We start from the raw sequence: 19977 nt of genomic DNA on the forward strand, positions 1-19977 counted from the left end.
ATATGTATACATAGATGGACAGACAGATAATCATAAAATGTACCTAAAAGTGAATCCAGCAGAATTTTGAAGTGTTAGTTACTTGCTTCTATCCATATTTGATAAAGGACAGCAAGAAAAAGATGAGATAAAGAACTAGTCAGTTTATTAACAGAATGATTTGTTGTAGTAGAAAACATAACAATTCCTCAGTTCTACTCTTTTACTTTATCAAAGTAAATACAGACTAAGGGCACAGTTAAGGGTATGGCTGTGTAACCCCTCATTAAAACTGTGAAATGATGAAGTTAAACCATTTTGTCTGGACCAAATAAGTCTAGAATATTCATATCACGATCTCACAAGAACCCAATTCGAAAGTACTAGTGTGTAAATCAAGAGAGTTGTGTCTAGAAAACAATAGTGGTTAAGAGGATAAAATCATTAGATTAGTAAGAAAGTCATTACATTTTTTGTTTTAGGAGGCTGTTGAGTCAAAAGCAATGCTAGATGAGACTTACAAGAACTAAAATTGTTTAAAATATGCAGAGGTTTTGAGCCACATATGTCATATAGGCAGAAGTAGGTTAAGAAGCCCGTCATCACTAATGTGGGCCATTTCTTCAGATATAGCCAAGAAGGATGATGGGAAGGAAAAATATCTTGGACAGTAATTAAGGAAACCAAAGGGTAGAATAAAAGCTCTGTAGAATAAAATGACCAGGAGCCACTCACAAGGATGGGAGCCAAGCTCTAATCATGGAACATGGACTTTCCCCTCACCATACTTGGGGGAATACTTACCGCAAGGATTTCAGAATTATTATGGAGCAGTTACTGCTACCGCTTCCCACTCTTTCTCTTCTCCAGTGGGCAGTTGTCCTGCCTATTGCATCTTTATTATATGCTGGGCCTCTAGAGCTAAGTAACTTGTTTCTGTATTTCAAAGCCCTTCAGATCAAAGGGAGCCACATCCAAAGAGTCATGGGTGGAACACATATTGGTTTTGATGCTATGATTGATGATATTTTCAAGGTCTTGGGAAAGTGCAGTGTGCAGTAAGAGATATATAACTAATGATGACTAGAGGACAGACTACAACAAACTGATTGCATTAACAGCTCCACTTAATGGCCTTCCCTGTATGCACACCTTTCCAAAGCAATTTTGCTATTCCTCCTATCAAAAAATAGAGGATGGTTCCCCACCTGTTGGACTTGTTTGAAAAGCTTCTAGTTCTGACCAGTAGAGTGTGGTACAAAAGCACTGTGTTAGTTTAATGCCAAGCCTGCAAGACCTTTTGCCTTTTCTCCTTTCTCTTAGAATGCTACCTCCACAATGTGAACTAGCTTGGCAAGGCTGCTTGAAGTACACAAGGAAATGGCTTAAATACCACTGCTGGTTGGTCCAGCCAGCCTGCAGCTGCCTGCAGATGTGTACAGGAGTACACCAAAGCCAGATGAACCATACAGCTGAGCCCAGTCTGATTTTCAGTCTGAAGAATTATGAACAAAGCAAATGCATGTTATCTTAATCTGCCAGTTTAGGAGAGGTTTCTTGTGTAGCAATAGATAACTGATAGGATAAGGAACCAAAATTGAGCACTTTCTCCCTGTCAGATATTGTTTCAGACACTTCATTTGCTATTTTATTTCTTATATGCCTGTGAAGCGAGCATTAATATTGTGGCTATATTACAGAGATTGTGGCTATATTACTGAGTTCAACAGAGAGCAAACAATTTGCTAAGGTCCCCAAGTATTAAGTAGTGGAGCTAGAATTAAAAAATAGTCAGTCTGGAGCTAGTGTCAACACTTTTAAGTTAGTACAACAAATAACAATTGAATGGAGCAGGAAACTTTAAAACAAAGATCATTTTTATCTGTTTTCCCAATACTTGCCATTCTAGAGCTTGAGAAAAAATTGAACTGTCCATTTGTATCAAAATGCGTAAGTGTATTCTTAATTCCTAGATGTTACTAACCACAAGGAGCTAGTAAGTAAAGTTTAAGTCTTTTAGTAACTTACAGTGTCATTTTGGCTACCACCAGCACCACCAACACCACCACACCCACCCTGCCCCTGGCCATAGCTACCTGGGCAATTCTCAATCAACAGTGTACTCTGACTGACTATACTGCTCATATATCCAGAAAACAGTGGCTCGATATTTATGTCATGTTATATACTGAGTTCAATGATCTTGATGTATTAGATAGGGCTTCATTCTCACAGCTCTATGAAGTATTTATCCCGAGGTATAAATGTGCATGAGTTTCTTATTTTTTAGGATGCAAGTACAGTTACAATAACTGAATGAACCAAAATGCCAGTGACTTAAACAATAAAAAAAAAAAATCTAGTTCTCTTTTGTCTAATAGACTAAATATGAGCTGTCTGGGGAAAGTGGGGAACCTCAACAAGGTAGCAGATGTGGTCAGTTTTTGTCTTTTTGTTACATAATCCTCAACCCTCTGCTTTTGCTGCATAGCCCAAGTTAGCTGAATCAGTTCCAGCCATCATATCTAGATTCCAGCCACCGGGAATGGGAGCAATAAAAAAATAAATAGAAAAACACATTCTTTGCTTTTTAGGGCATGACCTAGAACTTGTCTGTACTATTGTTTTTTTCTCACATCCCATCTGCTGGAACTTGGTCACACGTCCACGTCCACCGACAAAGGAAGCAAGGAATTGATTATCTTTAGCAAAATAGCCATGTACGTGGTCTAAAAAAATGCGTCCATGTGAGAGTCAGAGAACAGGGATCAGGGCACAGTGAAAAGCCTGTGTCACCTCGAGGTCAGACAGATTTGGGGTCTGAGTCAAGCTGGTAGGACAGTGATGCCATGCTTGGTTGCTGTACTCTTCTCCTTTTTGCTCCCTTAGCCAGTTATTTTGGCTTCTGTTGGAGTCTTACTGCTGCCTGCGTGTCTCCGTCCCCATAGCTGCTTTCTTCATTGTTCTGGCTCCTAAGCCTCCAATACCTTGCTTCCAATACCCTTCACCTAGCCCTCACCTGGGGAAACCCTGCTGACATCCGCATTTCACAGTCAAGGAAACTGTCACCTAGAGAGACGAGGACTTCAGCCAAAGCATGCAACTAGAAACGGTCCATACTGAGCCTTGAACCCAGGCCTCCCTGGCTCCCAAGCCCTCTGCTATGCTGTCCATCCACCCTGACCTCAGCCCAGAAAGTCATGAATGCCATCTTGCCTCATTTGCTCAGTAAGCCCCTTACTATGCCACTGAAACAGTCCCTTTTGGGGATAATGAACAAGGATTACTGTTTTGTCCTCATTCTCCACAATCTCCTGGGTTCTTGGGCTCCATCTGAGGCAGGAAAAAAGAAATCAAATAGGTAGAAAGGATACAAGGAGAATCATCATTAAAATGTGTACTTTTAAGAAGACTGAAACTTCCAGGATCCAGTCGAATCTACCCAAGGCTATCCATACTGTCGCTCTGTTGGTTAATGTAGGCTCTCTTCCTTCCATTCCCACCATGCTGAAATCCCCGAAGAAATGTAAGTCCATAAGTTGGCTTTGTTGAGAAAATAAGAGCAGGAATTTGATCCTAAGATAAAAGATAAGAGAAAGCAGAGAATACTTAAATTATCCATTCTTGTTAAAACAATTAAACCTGGGCTCATTCCTGTAAAATGGCCCAGTACCTTTCTGAGGGGTATGCCAACTTTCCCCCTAGAAGCATGAATGTCCCAGTTCCAGGAAAAACATACCTCTTGTCTTGAGGGCCCACACCCTACTTCTTTGAGTGTGTTCTTTTAAATATCTCTCTAATCCTTTTAGGTCCCTTTCTGATGCATACTGAAAATTCTTTTTTTATAACAGGAGTCAGCAAACCTGGAAACTTATTCCATAAGTAGAGCAGGTTAGGTTTCTTATCTCAGTTTCGGAGAACTCCTCAGACCCTGCTGTGAGATTTTCTCATGCTTAGCCGGTGGTAAGAGGTAAAAGAGGCATCAGGATCATGGCTGCAGTAAGTCCAGCCAAAGGCTTTTCATGTTTTTTTTCTTCCCTCCACCTTTTGCCTTCTGAAGTATCCCCCCCTTTTTTTTTTCTTCTTCCCTTTCTGCAAATTCCTGTAGTCCTAAGGTAGTTTTTTTCCCCTTTTCAGAAGTTAGAGGCTCCCAAGTCCTAGAAAAATGAGTGCTTACCTATTAAAGCACCGAAGACAAGGGGCACTGGCTCCTCTAAGGAGAAATGGAGAGAGGCATTGAGAGGAGCACTCTGTTGGAGTGTGACCTCAGTTAAGCATTCCCTAGGTCAACACACTACATTCTTAGGTCAGATGGGGCTACAGTTTGCTCGCTGAAACAGAAACAGTTTGCTCGCTGAAACAGAAAGATACAAGGAAAGGCCCATCAAGGAGTACAAGAAAAGTTTCTTATGCAGCCACCATGGGAAACCTAGTCCAAAGACAGCATGGAGTGGCCCAGCCTTTGGGGTGACACCCAAAGAGGAGATCTGCTGAAATCATGCATATCTGTGGTAACAACTTAGATAAAAGAGATCCTGTAAACTGCTCTTTTAATAATCCCTCTCCCCTCTCTCTCTCTCTCAAAACCAAAAGGCATAAACAGTCTCCCTGATGCTATCCCTTCCCTCTTAGGTGGGCAGACACATGTCCTACGCTGAGAGATTCAAGTAGTCCTTCAGAGAGTGACTGACATTAGCCTTCTCATCCTGTGGAGTCTATGGACTCAAACTAAGAAGGAAACCACTGGTTTTCTTTTCCTTCTCCCTCTCCCTAAGATCCCATTTCCCTTCCCCTTGGCCACTCCCATTTAAGCCTCCTTCGTCTATCCAAAAGCTCCAGTCCTTTCACCTTTTCTCACCCTAGTTACCAGGAAGAGGCAGGGAGGTGGAGGGCGGAGATCGGTGGGCACTGGAGAGCTCAGTTTCCGCATGTCACTATGAGAAATTTCTGTGCCTCTGCCTATGTGGGGCAGAGAGGCATCTGTGTTCTGTGTCTCTCCCATATAGCGGGAGAAAACAATAAATGGTGACTCAACGGTTGGGCACCACTGGCCAGAACCCAACCATTTCTCTTTCTCAGCCAACACTCCGTGCTGAGCTGGGGAAAGGGAGAGGGGACAAACATTCCCCTCCACTCACACCTGAGGATGCAGGTCAGGGTTGCGCCCACTGCCCACCACCGGGAGGGCTCCATCTCAGCCCTTCACAGCTGCCAGCAGCAGAGTCTGCCATGACTGTCCCAGCCCATTGTGGTTCTCCTCCGGGGCCTCACGGAGTTGCTTCTGTAGCGGTAGCTTGCTTCCGTTCTTTCCCTATGCAAAATGGTATGTGACTCGTAGTTACTAGGTGACATCTCCAGACTTTTTAAAAAAACTTCCGAGTGCCTTGCATATGCTACAGGTCCCCAGATATAAGGATTTGGGGGAGTGATTTTTCATTTTAGTAAAGCCCAGTTATCATGTACAATTTTTTTTCCCTGCCTTTCTGGTCTACTGACAAAGGTTTGGGCAGCTGTGTGCCAGAGACAAAGATGCTGGTCCTAGCCATAGCAGCAATCACACTGGCCCATGTCACTTGGTCTTGGGGAAGGTTTGTGCCTAGCTGGCAGGGATGCCTAGACTCTCAAGACTGAAAATGGGGAGGCTGCCCATGCCGTGTGAATCCTGGCAAAACTGCTTGGGAGATCTAGCTCAGGGACCTAGGTAGGATGCTCCTCCCTCTGACCTTCACCACCTTTTTAATTTCTTTTTCCTTTCTCTCATTATCTCTTTTCAAAAATACAAGAGGGAAATAATGAAGGTGTGCACTGTCTTACCAGAGTAGGAGTAAATCGGTATCTATCCCCTGAAATAGAACCTTTAGGTAGTATTTTATGAAGTTGGGACTGTTTTCAAATGGAGGATTTAAAAAGGAAAAAGATGATGTTTCCTTTGCAACTAAGTTTGGACTCAGTATAAAATAGAGAATGGGGAGATGTGGCCTCCCAATGCATCTTTAAATTTTAACACAATATTTCAGCTTGTTTTGTAAGACGAATTAAAAAATGGACAAAATTACTGTATGTCCAGATTTTTATGGTCTCATGCAATGGTTCAAAATGATGTGGAACTTGGACAATCTGTTACGCCCTTGTGCCAATAAAACCAGTCAGAACAGAGCCAGCCCTTGTAGAAGGGCTCCAGCGGCCAAAGGAAGTCACCCCAAATGCCTGAGCCAGTACCAAGAGAGGCTCCAGAGGCCCCTGGAGAAAGCTGGGAACCTCCTTCGCTGCTTCCTCTACTCCAGCCCTCCCACGGCCACTCCCCTCCTTCTCTCTTAGCAAGGGGTAGCACCAGCTGCCTGTGTCACCCACCCCCATATGTCCCTTGTGAGGAGGGGCCGTGATGTTAGGAGAGAGTACAGTTCCTCAGTGCATTCACGATCTGGCCCAGGACACACAGAAATCGGAACGATTTCTACATTTCTGTAAATGTGGATTAAAGAGTACAAAGGCAAGGCCTCAAACTTGCTTTTATAATGAGAAGGGCAAATGAACAAAGGTCCCATCTAGCAATCTATTTGGTACCAGGGATTGAACTCCAGACCTTGCACTTCCAAGGCAGGCGGCAGAACCACTGAACTAAATCCCCAGCCCTTCCCCCTCCTAACTTTCGTGGTTACAAGTTCACCACGTTGGGGCGGGGGATTTAGCTCAGCGGTTTGGTGGCCTGCCTTGCAAGCGCAAGGACCCAAGTTCAATCCCCGGTACCAAAACAAACAAACAAGTTCATCATGTTAACTAACATGGGGCGGGAAAGCATTCAGGGTATCGTACTGCGTAGAGAAAATACTGTTTTGATTTACCTTATTAAAGCCTTAAAGTAATACACCCCAGTGAGAATTCTGACTAATTCATAGTTATGAAGCTAAGAAAAAAAGGTTATACTGATTTAAATTTGTCAGTGCACCTAAAAGTACACTTTGATTTAATGCAATTGTTGTAAGTACCGTTTTCGTGTCCATTTGACAAACAATTCATCCAACAAGAAAACCTGCCTTCCTTATCCTTGGTCAGGGTGAGACGTTAGCCTGGCTAGGGAATCAGTCCTAACCTCAACCCGAAACAGGTATAAGAATGAGGACAATTCAGACTTCTGTACCCCTGTGAATAAGGGATCGAAGTCTTGGAGGTAGAAACGATGTGGGAAGGAAGAAATAAAATAGAAAGAAAACCTGGTAGATGGTAACTTAAAAATTGCACTTTTAAGAAGGATGCAAGTTCTGGGACGCAGTCAGATTAACCCACAGTGATCCACACCCTTGGCTAATTCAGGCTGCTTTCCCTCCAGATTCTTCACAAAGTCTCGAGGAATACGGTAAGTCCTTAAACGGGCTTCACTGAGTCAGTACAGAGCGGCAGCCTGACCCTAAGAAAAAGGAGCAAACTGAATTGAGAGAAAGCTTAAATTGTCCACATTAATTACAGAAACGGTGCGCACACCTTAACACGGGCCAGTGCCCTTCCAAGGGTGGTCCCCTTCTTCTCCCGCGTCCCCTCCACCTCAAGGGAAGCATAAACATTCCAAGTTCCAGGAAGCAATGTGCTTCTCTCGCTTGAGGGCCACACTCTCTCTGCCTCAAAGTTCTGCCTGATTGATCACTTCATGCCTCCCAGGGACACATCCTGGAAATTCTTTTCCGTAACAGGAAACAGCAAATCCGCAAACTTACTGCACCGGTAATGGAGGTGCGGTTTTCATGCCTGCTCCGAGGATCTCTTCAGACCCTCTCTGGCGGTGCTGGCCTCCTCTCTGCCAGAGGTCCCTTCCTCTCCGCTGGGAGAACCACCTTCTCGTAGTCCCAGGGGAGGGTAACAGGCAAGCCCGCTCTGGTCTGGGCTGCCCCCCTGGGTCCCTCTGTTTTCAAGATCCCATGTACCCCCCTGGAATCTCCTCTGGGGAACGTTTCTCCCCACCTTCCCTTCCCTTCCGCTGAGCTCACAGATGTGCAACTACCTGCCGCTCCCTCCCGGAAGAATTGCTCTGTCAGCCTAAACTCGCTTTGTCCAAACTGCCACTGTCTTTGCCCCTCCTCCAGCTCTACGCCGCAAACCAACACTACAACGTAAACCGGCTTCCCCTTTGGATGCTGGTGTGTCCTTGCTTTCTTTTGACCGCACAGTCGCCGCCTCTGGCTTTGCCCCTCACCTGAGTCCTGCCCTCGCCCCGCCATGACTCCTCCCTCCCCACTGCTGTTGCTAAACCTGAGTGGGTCCGGGCCACCTGGACAAGACCCAGTCCCCTCTCAGGCCACCAGTTGCAGCTGCTAGGGCTGTGTGTAACCTCTACCTGCTGTGGATTTTTTCTCTTAGTTTGCTTCAGTTTTGCCCCCACCCCCGGCTTTGCGGCTGCAGCTCAGCGGGACAGTGGAGTTCGCACTGGTACTTGGTGCACCTGGGACTGCCCTCCGGGAATCTTGCGTCCCGGGCACTGAGTCCTGGCTCCCAGGGTCCCTCGCTACTGTCCCCCTCCTTGCTGGGCTCTGGGAAGTTTGGCTTTGGGCTCACACTGTTGGTTTGCAGTCCTGGCTCCCACTGTCCCTTGCAGGCCGGCAGCAAGACAGCGGAGAACTGGGTGGTAACTCACCGGGGGTGACTCAGTCTCTCACACTCCAGGTGCCCGGCTCACCCAGGCGCGATGTCCCCGAGGTCAGTCATCTGCTGCAGCCAGGACAGCTGGCCATGGGGAGGGACAGAGCCTGACTCTGCTGGGAACAGTACCTTGGCTCAGTCGCCGGCAGGAGAGAGGCCCTCTGTGTGTGTGAACTGGGACTTTTCCTACCAGCACCGCAGTCCAAGGAAGCTGACACGAAGAAACCACAAAGAAACAATCATGACAGCAACAAACTCATTCTGGATGGAGACAGACCGCAGAGGAGAAGATAGCATCTTTCTGTTTTAAGAGCTCAGCGGAATTTGCTTTTCTGCATTTTGAACAAGGGCCTCTCTTTTTCATTCTGCTCTGGGCCTGGTGAATTAGCCCCAAAGCATCTCCACACTCCAGGGCCTCCTCTGCCACAGCTTCTCCCCCGGGGACCTGGCAGAGGATAAACACGGGAGTGCTTTGCCCAGCAGATGGGCTGCTACTGCTCTGGCCATCGGAACTTGTCCACCATGGCTGTCCCCTCTCTGCCCCTTTCCTTGGTTGTGTGCTTGCCTTTGCTCCTGCCAGCTCCTTTGGAACCAGGCCACGGCCCCACCTTAACCTCCCCACACCCCTGAATCTCCTCCAGGCCCTGCTCACACCTACCTCTTCTGGTGCGCTCTTCTGCCCACACTCCTGCACCACTCCCAGACATTTGGTGATCTACTGATTCCATCTTAGATACCTCTTATGCTTCTTAAAATCATTTTCAGGGCCGGGCATGGTGGTGGTGCAGGCCTGTGATCCCATCCCTCGGGAGGCTGAGGCAGGAGGATCACCTCAAGTTCGAGGCCGGCCTGGACTCCGTAGCAAGGGCCGGTTTCAAAGAACCAAAAGCAGAAATCATTTTAAGGAAATTTTAAACTCCTTGAGAGTAGTTCCTGGCTAAAGTAGCAGCATTTCAAAAACTCACATTTCCCTTTGTCTAAACAACCCTGTCGGAACGTTCCTGAATCCTGAGCACAATTTTGGCTTCTCACGCCAGGAGCCCCAGGTGCTGTTTTTGTGCGTCCATCTTCCTAATTGTGTCTCCCTGCCCAGTGGAAAATGTGATTTACAAATGCAGGCTGTGGCTGTTGTACCCGGCTCAGCGACAGCCGGTTATGCTGATGACACAGGCTATGAAGAGAAGCTGCATCCGCTTCCCCACCTTGCTGGCTTTTGTCCCAAGACCTGTCCTTTAGGGAAAGTGTTGGCCACTGGTTTGTAATAATATTCGGGGTACCTGTTGGGGTTCTGCTTTGTGATCGCAGTCAGATGGAGAGGAGCTGAGTTTGGGTGCAAGGAAGGGACGAGGATTCCTGATTTTCTTCACAACTGCGCCTGGCCAGAACTTTGCCTAATTGTGTGCTGTGTCACCAGGTCACCCAGACCCCGGGCCCCACACGTGAGCTCATCAGGTGATCACAGGATGGTGGATGTGACTCTTTTGTGTACTGCAGAATGGCTTCTTGGTTTGAATTTTTCTCTTTTCAACCTCTGGGGGCTGAGGGAGCCCAGAAACTTCCTAGCATTCCCGTATATCATCATCTGTCCTGTCTGGGGGCTCCCTGAGTCCCAAGGCAGAGTAGCCTTTGAAAGTGCCTCCTGCATGCTCTTCCATGTGGCGCTCCAGAGCTGCTTTTGATGGTTTTATTTTGCTGAGATCCTCAAATTTCTTTTTTATTTTCTTTTCTTTTCTTTTTTTTTTTTTTTAGTTGACTGTTTTGCTCAGTATTTCACTGCCATCTCAAGAGATAAAACTTTTGGCCAAAAGAACTCTCAACTTGTAAGTCAGTAACATCCTTAACAAAAGTACATTAAAATGCACCTTATGGCTAATTTTAAACCTAACTGAAATCACTAGAAACACATTTTACACTATAATAAACAGATGAATGGAAAGAATTTTTCTTTTTTATGAAAATACATCCAATTGAATGATCCTGAGGTCCAAATATATTCAAAGCTGTCAAATACAAGGGTATCTTTATAACAAAGCAAATAGCTACTGATTCCTTTAGCTTTCATTGTAAATTCCATTTTTTCTACATATAAACTACAGAGGATTTGTCTATTAGGAAATAAAGATGCTGTAGTAGCTTTGCCTTAGTTTAATATGTGATTGCTATTCAAGATGTTTACATGGGTCCTAGATACTTCTTTTATTCCAAGAAAGATAGCCTGTCATCAGCTTCTATCTAAATTGAGTACTAAATAATGTAATTACTTTGGCCCCTTTAATAAATCCCTTATCCTATTTTAGAGACCATAAAAACAAAAAACACAAGTGGAACTGTTTCCTAAAATTATCTATTACTCTGTCATCTTCTTAAAATCTTTAATCAATCCCTTTCCTGAAATCTTCCTGCAATTAAGGTGTACAATATCTACTTTTTATTTATTCATTCACACAACAGACATTCTCGCTACAAATTCTCATTTCTCCAGTCCAATTTTGGCTTTGCAAGCAAGCCTGGTATTTATTTCTGGGACTGATCGATGCCTCTCAGTTTAATCCTCAAATAATTATATTCAAACATCCAAAGAGCACAAATGTAGCAGCCTGACTATTTAACTCAAATTCTAAATCACTAGTTATTCATGCTAATGGTTATAATGAGTTTTTAAAGCATATATTATCATTATTTAACATGCCAGGAGAGAAGTTCAGCATTTCGGTTCCTAGCTCAATCTCAACAGTCGCTGAGATTGAAGCATCCCAGACTGTTCTGGTTGACCTTTGGGTACATAGGCCCCTGCCCTCCCTTTTCCTGTCCGAGTCTCCTTTCTCCTTTCCTGTTATCTTCCTTGGAGAGTAAGGAGTAGACAGGATCAAACAGCTGTGCGTCTCCATTTTTCATGTCTTGCCCACACACTCACACAGGTTCAGTTGGCAAGATAATGAACGAAATTGAAAAGCTGTAATAGCAAGGATATAATATACACCTTAAACACACACACACACACACACACACACACACACACACACACACACATAGGCTACGTTACTGCTCCCTGGTCTCACACCCCTTTTCCATTGTCCCAGCTGTTCATGCTGCAAAGATCGAGGGTGTACGTTGTTTTTTGCTGGAGTAAAGCAGCTCCCTCAAACAATGAAAGTCTGGAAATTAAGAGTTAACAGTTGGCTTTGTGCCCCTCCAGCAAAAGAAAGCAAACAGTAGCCCTGATACCTGACTCTGCACCTCCTTCCATTCTCCCGAGGACCCTGCCTTACCAGTTCACTGCCAAGCCCAAGGAAACAGAGTGGAGGAAGCCATAAACAGCAAGGACTGGCTTAGGCTGGGTGGAGGAGCCACACAGAGGAAGACTCCTGACCTGACACAGCTCCTCCTGCCCTTCCCAGCCAGGACTCCTGTGTACTAACCAGGCCCGGACAGACCTCCAATTTTCCTCAAACTTTCTGACTCATGTATCACTTTACCTGCCATCTGCCCCACCTATTGGTTCGGGAATGTCTCCCACTCCTTTCCAGAAAGAAGTAGAATAGGCTTTTGCAGAAGCACCCTATGTCAGCATCTCCTTAAACTGCTGATGTGCAGCGCAGTGACCATGCCTGTGACCCCAGAAAGTCTCCTCCTCTGTCTGATGTATCGCTGTGGACCCTGAGCAGTGGGCAGTAGCGTGACAAGCTATTTGTAAAGGGGACTTGTGAGGATTGTCTGGCTGTACTATCTGACCGTATAGATGTCCCCTCTGTCCGAGACTAGTGAAACCGAGGGACAAACTATATGAACCTTCAAGCTTCACTTGCTTTTAGTTCACTCCAAAAGTCGCTGATTTAGGAAGATCACACAGCTGAGGGATCTTTACGGGCCTCCCACCAGCTTTGCTGTGATGACACTGGGTCACATTGATAGTGGCTGTTCAGGCTACTTTTCAGGGACCTGAGGACCTTTTGGGTTGAAAGCACCTACTTCTCACTTGGGCCTTCACAGGCATCTCGAGGGTGACCATTATGGAAACTCCAAACCCTCATATCAGGCTAACGCTGCTGTTTTCTGAACACACTTCCTACAAAGAGCCATGAAGATCAGACACACCCAGGTCACTAATGACTTCACATCCTATATCTCTCCCCACCAGGCTGGGTAGTTCGTGCCTGCCATCCCAGCACTCAAGATCCCAGGATAGTATCGCAGGGCATTTGGGGCTTGTCTGGGGTACATAGTGAGTTCGAGGTCAGCCTGAACTACAAAGTGTGACCCTATCTCAAAAAACCGGACAAGGTGGTGGCTCCTGAGGCAACGAAAGGGCAGCATGAATTAGAATAAGAACACTATTTGAGAATCCTAATCCCTCACAAGATTAGACAATAGCTGTGGAGCCAGTAGAAGGAGAAATCTTCACGTCTGTGAGACAGAAGCACCCTGAGGGAGGAGGAATATAGAAAACATCGCAAAGTTAACATAAAAATTGGCTGGAGCTGAAGCTGCTGTGAAAAAAGCAGGCAGGAAAGAAGCACAGAGCGGAGGTGCCAGCCTGGAGAGGAAGAACGCAGCATCCCACATCTCTCCAGGTCAATGGGTAGTGTCCCTCCCGTCCCCGTCTCTCCTACATCTATCAGGAGTCTCTTGCTGAGAGTTCATTGAGTTAAAACTTTAAGGCACCTGTAGGAAACTGAGGGACCGTAGTACAAAAAAGTTCCACAAGTAAACAAGACCCTACCCCTTCCTGCCAAGATAGCAAGGGCCCTAGAAATTAAGAATTCCCTTCTTTGAAGGTGGGAGTATCCAAGAAATTTTATGATGCGCCTCTAATTTTACAAATCAGGAAGAAAGCAGATTTATGCAAAATGGCACAGTCACCCATGGCCTCCAAGTCTTCTGTCTCCTTCCATTACGTGGCACTACCTCTGCAGGACTCAGATTTCTGAGGAATAATGAAGCTAATGGAATTAGGTAACTTGTAACCCAATTTCTCATTTTGCAATGAGATCAGGAAGGGAAATATGAAGTCAGGATGTGCGTGACAAGAAGACAGGGCAGCTCTGAGGAGCCCATGGTTAGACAGGAGTTTAGATTGTGCCCGTTACAGTGGCGACTTCTGTCCAGACCTGGGAAGTCTGCAGAGGTGAGCAGAAAGGGCTGAGCACTGCAGCAGGTGTGTGAGGCTGGCTGCCTGGGTCAACAGTAACAAGTGGGACCCATTTGTTCAGGAGAGGTACTAAGAAGTGAATTGTTTACTTCTCCTATGTCAAAGGCTCTTCACCTGCCAGCTGCATGAGACTCCTGTGTCATGGACAGGGAGGAGGAGGCCTAACCTGGTATTTTTTCTAGGGAGAAGCCATATCTCACAGGTGCCGACAGAGGCTGCCCCAAAACTGCTGGGCCCAGCTCCTAGGAACAAGTACTTGAAAATTCTAGCAGAATTTTCTTCACCTGAAGAAGCAAACTGTGTTTAATTGTTGAGAAGAATGTATATACATGCTCACTGAGCATCTAGATATAAGTAACAGAACTAATAAGATCTACTGAAGAAGAAGGAGGAGGAGGAGGAAGAAGAAGAAGAGGAAAAGGAAGAAGAAGGAGGAGGAGGAGGAGGAGGAGGAGGAGGAGGAAGAAGAAGAAGAAGAAGAAGAAGAAGAAGAAGAAGAAGAAGAAGAAGAAGAAGAAGAAGAAGAAGAAGAAGAAGAAGAAGAAGAAGAAGAAGAAGAAGAAGAAGAAGAAGAGGAAGACAGTCTCAGGAAAGGGGTGCTGAGAGGGCCCTGGGTGCCTGTTCTCTATTCATTGATGGAATTTAAGGCTAGGGCCTTTGGACAGCTTCCAGGCCAAGCCAGCCATGTGGCAAATAAAGAGTACTGAGCCCCAACAAGTGGAATGCCTGCTTGCCCAAGCTCACAGAACCTACCAATTGCAAGGCCAGACTTAACCTGAATTCCTCCTGCCCCATTACTCATTATTCCAACTCCTGACAGCTGCCTTCTATCAACTTCCTACCTAAAAGACCCTCAGCCCGGGACAGAGGATATGGCCATTTTCAAGCCAGATAAGATCTGAGCCCTTTGGGCGTGTGTGACATGTAGAGGAAAGAACACACCGGGCAGTATAAAATTTTAACCCTGAGCAATGTGAAAAAAAAAATCATACAGCATGAATGCACTTTCACTGTTCGGTGGCATCAGCCAGGTCCAAAGATGAGCCAGGCCCCTGGCACTACAACCTAAGGACTGCATCCAAAATAAGCTTTGACACCTTACAGTTTCATCAACTAACAGCTACATGGGCCGCCATCTCAGAACCCTGAGACGTGCTCTCAACGCAACCATGTATCTGGCAGGGGCCCCAAACTGTGCAGTTGTTTACCAGTTAACACCATTTGAGCCCAGATCTTTATCTTGTTTAAGTGGTATGAGCTGAACATTTGGAAACTGTAGAATTACTTCATCAACTCAAAATATCCTGTCTTTCTCACAGACCCTCCTATACTACCAACCTAGATATTTCTTTTTCAGACATGTGCGACTCTTCAGCTAAGCTGCTGTCATCAAAAATGTAAAAGCCGATGAAAAATTAAAATGACTTCGGTTTGGCTGGGGCCCTCAGCTGGAATAATATCATCGTGTGTCTTCACTTCTCGTGTATGTATGGAATTGTACTTCTGGGATTTTATTTTCTTCTTATTGCTGAAATCATGTCGATTTCAAAGTATCCAGCTCCCTTTCTTCCTAAGGAAGTGCTCTTGATTTTCATGTCATTATTTTCCACTATTATAATGTGGCTCTTTCTCTAAACAAGTGGCATTCCTACTCTTTTCTTCTAGTCCATGAAACACAAACTGATTTGGAAAAAAAAAATCCAAAATAGCATCTTTCTATTTTTGCCATTTTTATATGATTATAACATGCTAGAAATGTCACTATAATTATAGCAACAAATTATTTCAACAATCCTCACAAGCCATGCTATTTATAGACTATCAGGAGAGTACAGAGAAGATGAATCCACCCCAGCCAAAACCCTGCTCATGGCTGGGTGGGAGCCTGGGGCCAGCACCACCAGGTACCACACGATTCAGGGTAAAAATGAGGGGGACCATGAGTCTTCATTCAAAAGTGAAACATGAGAAAGGGAACAAATAAAACATTTAAGTGATTATGGCTTGGCATGTACTGTGAATTCTTGGTGTGTTAGATACTGCACTATGAATAAAAATGATGCTCACTGCTTACCTCACCTTTAAGACTGCATGCTGACCTCCCTGCCAGAGAGCCCTGTTGGCTGAGAAGAGGTGAGCGACCGCAGAGTGATGCTTAGGTCAGGGGGCGGGGTTAGGATATATACATGTTCCTTATCTGTGGCCATTTGTAGACCGTTAAGGCTGAGAAAATGCAGTCAGCTGTCCTGTGCCTGCTTACTTCCGTTCACTTCATCGTGAGCAGGGGAAAGGAGCTGGCTAGAATTTCTTGTTTGTTATTGGTCTTTCCTCTTTTTATTTTTAGTCTCTTTTGTTTTATGGTTCTTATACCATTTTGTTTAACGGAGCTATAAATTCAGGGATGAAATAAACTTCACGGTGGCTGTTTAACCCTCCACGCATTTGTAGAAATCTCAATTTAGCTTGGAAAATGCTGCTCAGGATGGGCACCAGAGAGGAGGAAAACATCATTTAACCCAAAGGAGTCCCTCGGTAAATCACAGTTTGCACCAGCCTCTCTGTGTCTTTTGCATATTGCTTAATGCAGCTCTGTCCCTGGGCCACTGCAGAGCTCATTCTGAGGGTGACAAGAGAGCAGCTTTCTGCTTTGCCCTGAAACCTGACAGGCCACTCCGGTGTGCACCCAGGAAGTGTAAACAGCCATCATTCATGATGATGACAACCTTACATTTGACTCTTTAGGTGACAAAAAATATATCCCCAATTTCTCTAACCTCTCTGCAGCTCTCTGCTTTTGTGTCATCAAAGGCTCCCCTGGCATATTTGAGATTCCATCGAAGATCCCTCCTCCTCCTCAGTGTTTCTCTGGCATGCATTACCACCTCAAGTTTCTACGTGGGCTGTCTAGATTCAGAGTGGGGTTTACAAGGGGCAAAAAGTGGAACTTCTAGCGACAACTGCCTGGCATCCAGAGCGTAGCCTGGGGCTGCACCTCACTGGTAAATAAATGCCCAGGGCAGAGTATTGTCTCGAAGGTGAAGGACAAAGATTTCAGTGGTTAATTGCTGGTTGCTTATTCTGTTCCATGGGAAGAACCAACCAGGAGAGGAAAAATGACAACAACAACAACAACAACAACAAACCACCCCAAAACATGTGTGCAGCCACGACCGCGGCCACAGCTCCATTTGGAATGAATAAACATGTGTTAATCATTACAGTTTGAAACTGATCCCAGAGTGTGTTGCACTGTAGCTACAGACATGGAAAATGAATCATTCCACAGACAATAGCCATGCGTGCTTAGAGGGCTGGGCTACAAAGCCACTCCTCATAGAGTGGGACACAGGGTGTCCTGGGTCACGTTCAAGGAAGAAGGAGAGGCATTTTCTTGGGAGACAGCAAGATGCTCGCTGGCATGCAATCTACCAGCTTTGTAAGGGGGCTCCAGATGGGTGCTGAGAATAAGACACTAAACACAGCAACAGCATGCTAGTTGGACAGCTACCTGACAGCACTGGAAGACGCCTGAAGAAAGGGTCCCTTCATTAAGCTAATAATACACCATCGGCTTATGTGGTTTATTGAAGCCAAGGGCTGGGGATAATTTTACAAGAAGGAAAAAATTTAGCTGCCATGGTAACCTGGACAACGACAGATCTTCTGGATGTGACAAGATTCCAGGCTGAATTACACAAAGTCACCATAAGCCCAGAAAGCAAAGTGGATTTAATTAGTCGGTTAAGTCTGCAGCAAGGAGAGATGGCAACATTTGTCCTTTATTCTCTTTCCAAACTAACAACACATCACTAGCCTGAGCGTTCCTAGAAAAGGATCGTTTTTAGCTAAGCGCATGATTGCAAGATGATGCTACACATGGGAAATCCCCAAATTTAAATTCCCTCAAAATTCCACATCCAAATTAGCCGTGAGTACTTGAAGGATGCATGGAAAACAGGCTTCATTTTATGTCATTTCCGAACTCCTAGTCTTCAGACACTTCTCCCATAGCCACAGATGCTAAGATTAGCACCTTCTAATTTTAACAGTCTATTAAGATAACTTTAGCACAGAAACCCTCCTCGACTTATTAATCAAAATATATTTGGTAAGTACATATGGCCCTTTATTACATATTGAATAAAGCAACTCTCACCAGAGTAGATTCTTAAAGGCTAGGACTTTACTCTGTATGATGATGGCATGTGTGTTATCATAGAGAATCCATGCAGGCATCTTCAGGCACTGCAAATTTGCCTACAGTGAAAGGACTTACAGGGCTGCTGTGGGCGCATCTTGCCTTGTATAAACCTCGTCTATGGCTGTGTTCCAGACTCATTTCAATATCACCTTTAAAACTGCTTTCGGGTTGAGGGCATGGGTCGGTGGTGGAGCACTTGTCCAGCAGGTGCAAAGTCCCCGGCTTCGTCCCCAGCACCACAAAGAAAAGACTAAAACGTTTCTGTAACCCCCATCTTTGACCACTCACAATCGCGTTCATGGCTCCTCTTTGCTGAGTTTTCTTTGTCTTCCTCTCTCGTGTTATTTCAGGCACCTGAGCTCCCCTTTCTCCAATATACCATCTGATATTTACATTTTCCAAAGTCAGCTCATGTATCTAAAATTGGGCTCTACCCTTTCCTTCCCCGCTGTAGCCTTGTATCCATGTTCTCATCATGGTTCCACCACTTTCAAACTTGGAACTTCAGATTTAGTTATTTTTACATCTCACATCCTCATCAGTCACCAGCTCTCATGGGTTCTTCATTCAGATTTTCCCTCCATCCTGTGCACATATTTTACACTTGTGGGTATCAAATGAATTACAGCTCTGTAAACAGACCACAGTCTCCCAGGTCTGGACTGGCTTTGTGCAAACATCATTAGGTAACAAGCCCTAGAGAATTAAAGGAGTTCACAGTAAGGAGGTACTGATTGTCAAGATTCAGAGAAATCTCACACATTTTAAGGCAGGAAGAAAAGCCCAGCTCGTAGGACTGGAGCTGAGGACAGCAAAGTGTCAACCAGGTGGGATTTCTCTGTACCAGAAGAGGCTTCTTTGGTTCACATTGACTGAGCCCAGCTCTCCGTGTCTGTCCGTCACCATGCAGATGACTCACCAGCATGGACAGCCACCATCTCCACTTTCTGTTATTACCTGGCGACATAGTGGGTCTTTTACCTCCCACTCTCAGAGGAGTGATAGATTGGACTGACTCGCATGTTTAAGCCCTTGGTTACCCTCACGTGTTTTACATGCATGTAGCTTTCTGGGCCATTGGCTGGGGTCATCTTTGGGAGAGGTGACGGGTGTGGAACCCTCAGACAATCAGTCGCTGCCCAGAAAGGAAAAGGGTACAGGGAAAGTGCAGCTGTTGTTTTAGGAAACTGTGGGTGGACATGGCCATTAGCACGGGTCCGGAGAGGCCAGGCAGCACAATGATTCTTGTTTAAAGTACTGTTCCCTGGACTACTCTGTACCCACCTACCTCCTCACAACACTACTGCTATTCATTCTATGAAACCCAAAAGGATGGGCCATTTGTTCCTCCGTTTTGCTCAGCACCCCCAGCAGAAAAAAACCAAGCCTTGCTTTGTGCTTTCACTCTTTCTGGAGCTCAAATCCATGACTGCACAGAAATCACTGAAGTGTAATTATGTGCTTGCATGATTAGGTCCTCTATTGAACCTGGAGTCTCTTAAGGTTAGATTTTGAACTTTATTTATTTCATTATTCCCAGCTTTGATCACAGTGCCTGGTAGTAAGTGCTCAACAAATGTCTTGTGGAGTGAATTGCTTTTAATATGCTAATTGATTAATTAATATTTATGAACAATGTCTCCTAAGTCTGCCCCCTGCCTTAGAGAATTAATTGTGTGTAGCTGAAAGGGCAGAAGTTAGAGTTAGAAGCAATGAATTAGAAGCATCCATAAAAATACGTTTGACCCTTAAAAATATACAGTAGTCCTTAGTGAAAAAAATAGAATTTAGTGTCTTTTCCATAAGTTAAAAATATATGTGCACAAAATAATAATGGGTATTTTCCAAAGACACAAGCAAAAAAAAAAAAAAAAACCCTGAATGTACATCAACCACATTAAACTTGTTTGGGATTACGGGTGTGCACTCTTCTTAGGGTCTTTTTTAAGAGTAAAAATAAATAAAGAAGATAAGAAAGGGGTTTGGCACAGATTAAAGAGGACAATGTGTCTTGAACTAA

The 19977-nt window shown here is 45.0% G+C and overlaps 1 long non-coding RNA gene across 2 annotated transcripts; it reads right to left on the reverse strand.

Moving 5' to 3' along the window:
* Window positions 1–249: 249 nt before the first annotated feature.
* Window positions 250–8056, reverse strand: LOC104855784. Of its 2 annotated transcripts, XR_778481.1 has the most exons (5): window positions 7689–8056; window positions 7276–7384; window positions 5118–5290; window positions 3354–3555; window positions 250–641 (listed from the first exon to the last, which is right to left on the reverse strand). It is a non-coding gene; the product is annotated as an uncharacterized LOC104855784 (long non-coding RNA). The 2 variants fall into 2 exon arrangements; XR_778482.1 differs by lacking the exons at window positions 5118–5290; window positions 7276–7384.
* Window positions 8057–19977: the final 11921 nt, after the last annotated feature.

The sequence above is a fragment of the Fukomys damarensis genome, unplaced genomic scaffold, assembly GCF_012274545.1.
Source record: "Fukomys damarensis isolate Sample0158 unplaced genomic scaffold, DMR_v1.0_HiC HiC_scaffold_19, whole genome shotgun sequence".
Classification (NCBI taxonomy): domain Eukaryota; kingdom Metazoa; phylum Chordata; class Mammalia; order Rodentia; family Bathyergidae; genus Fukomys; species Fukomys damarensis.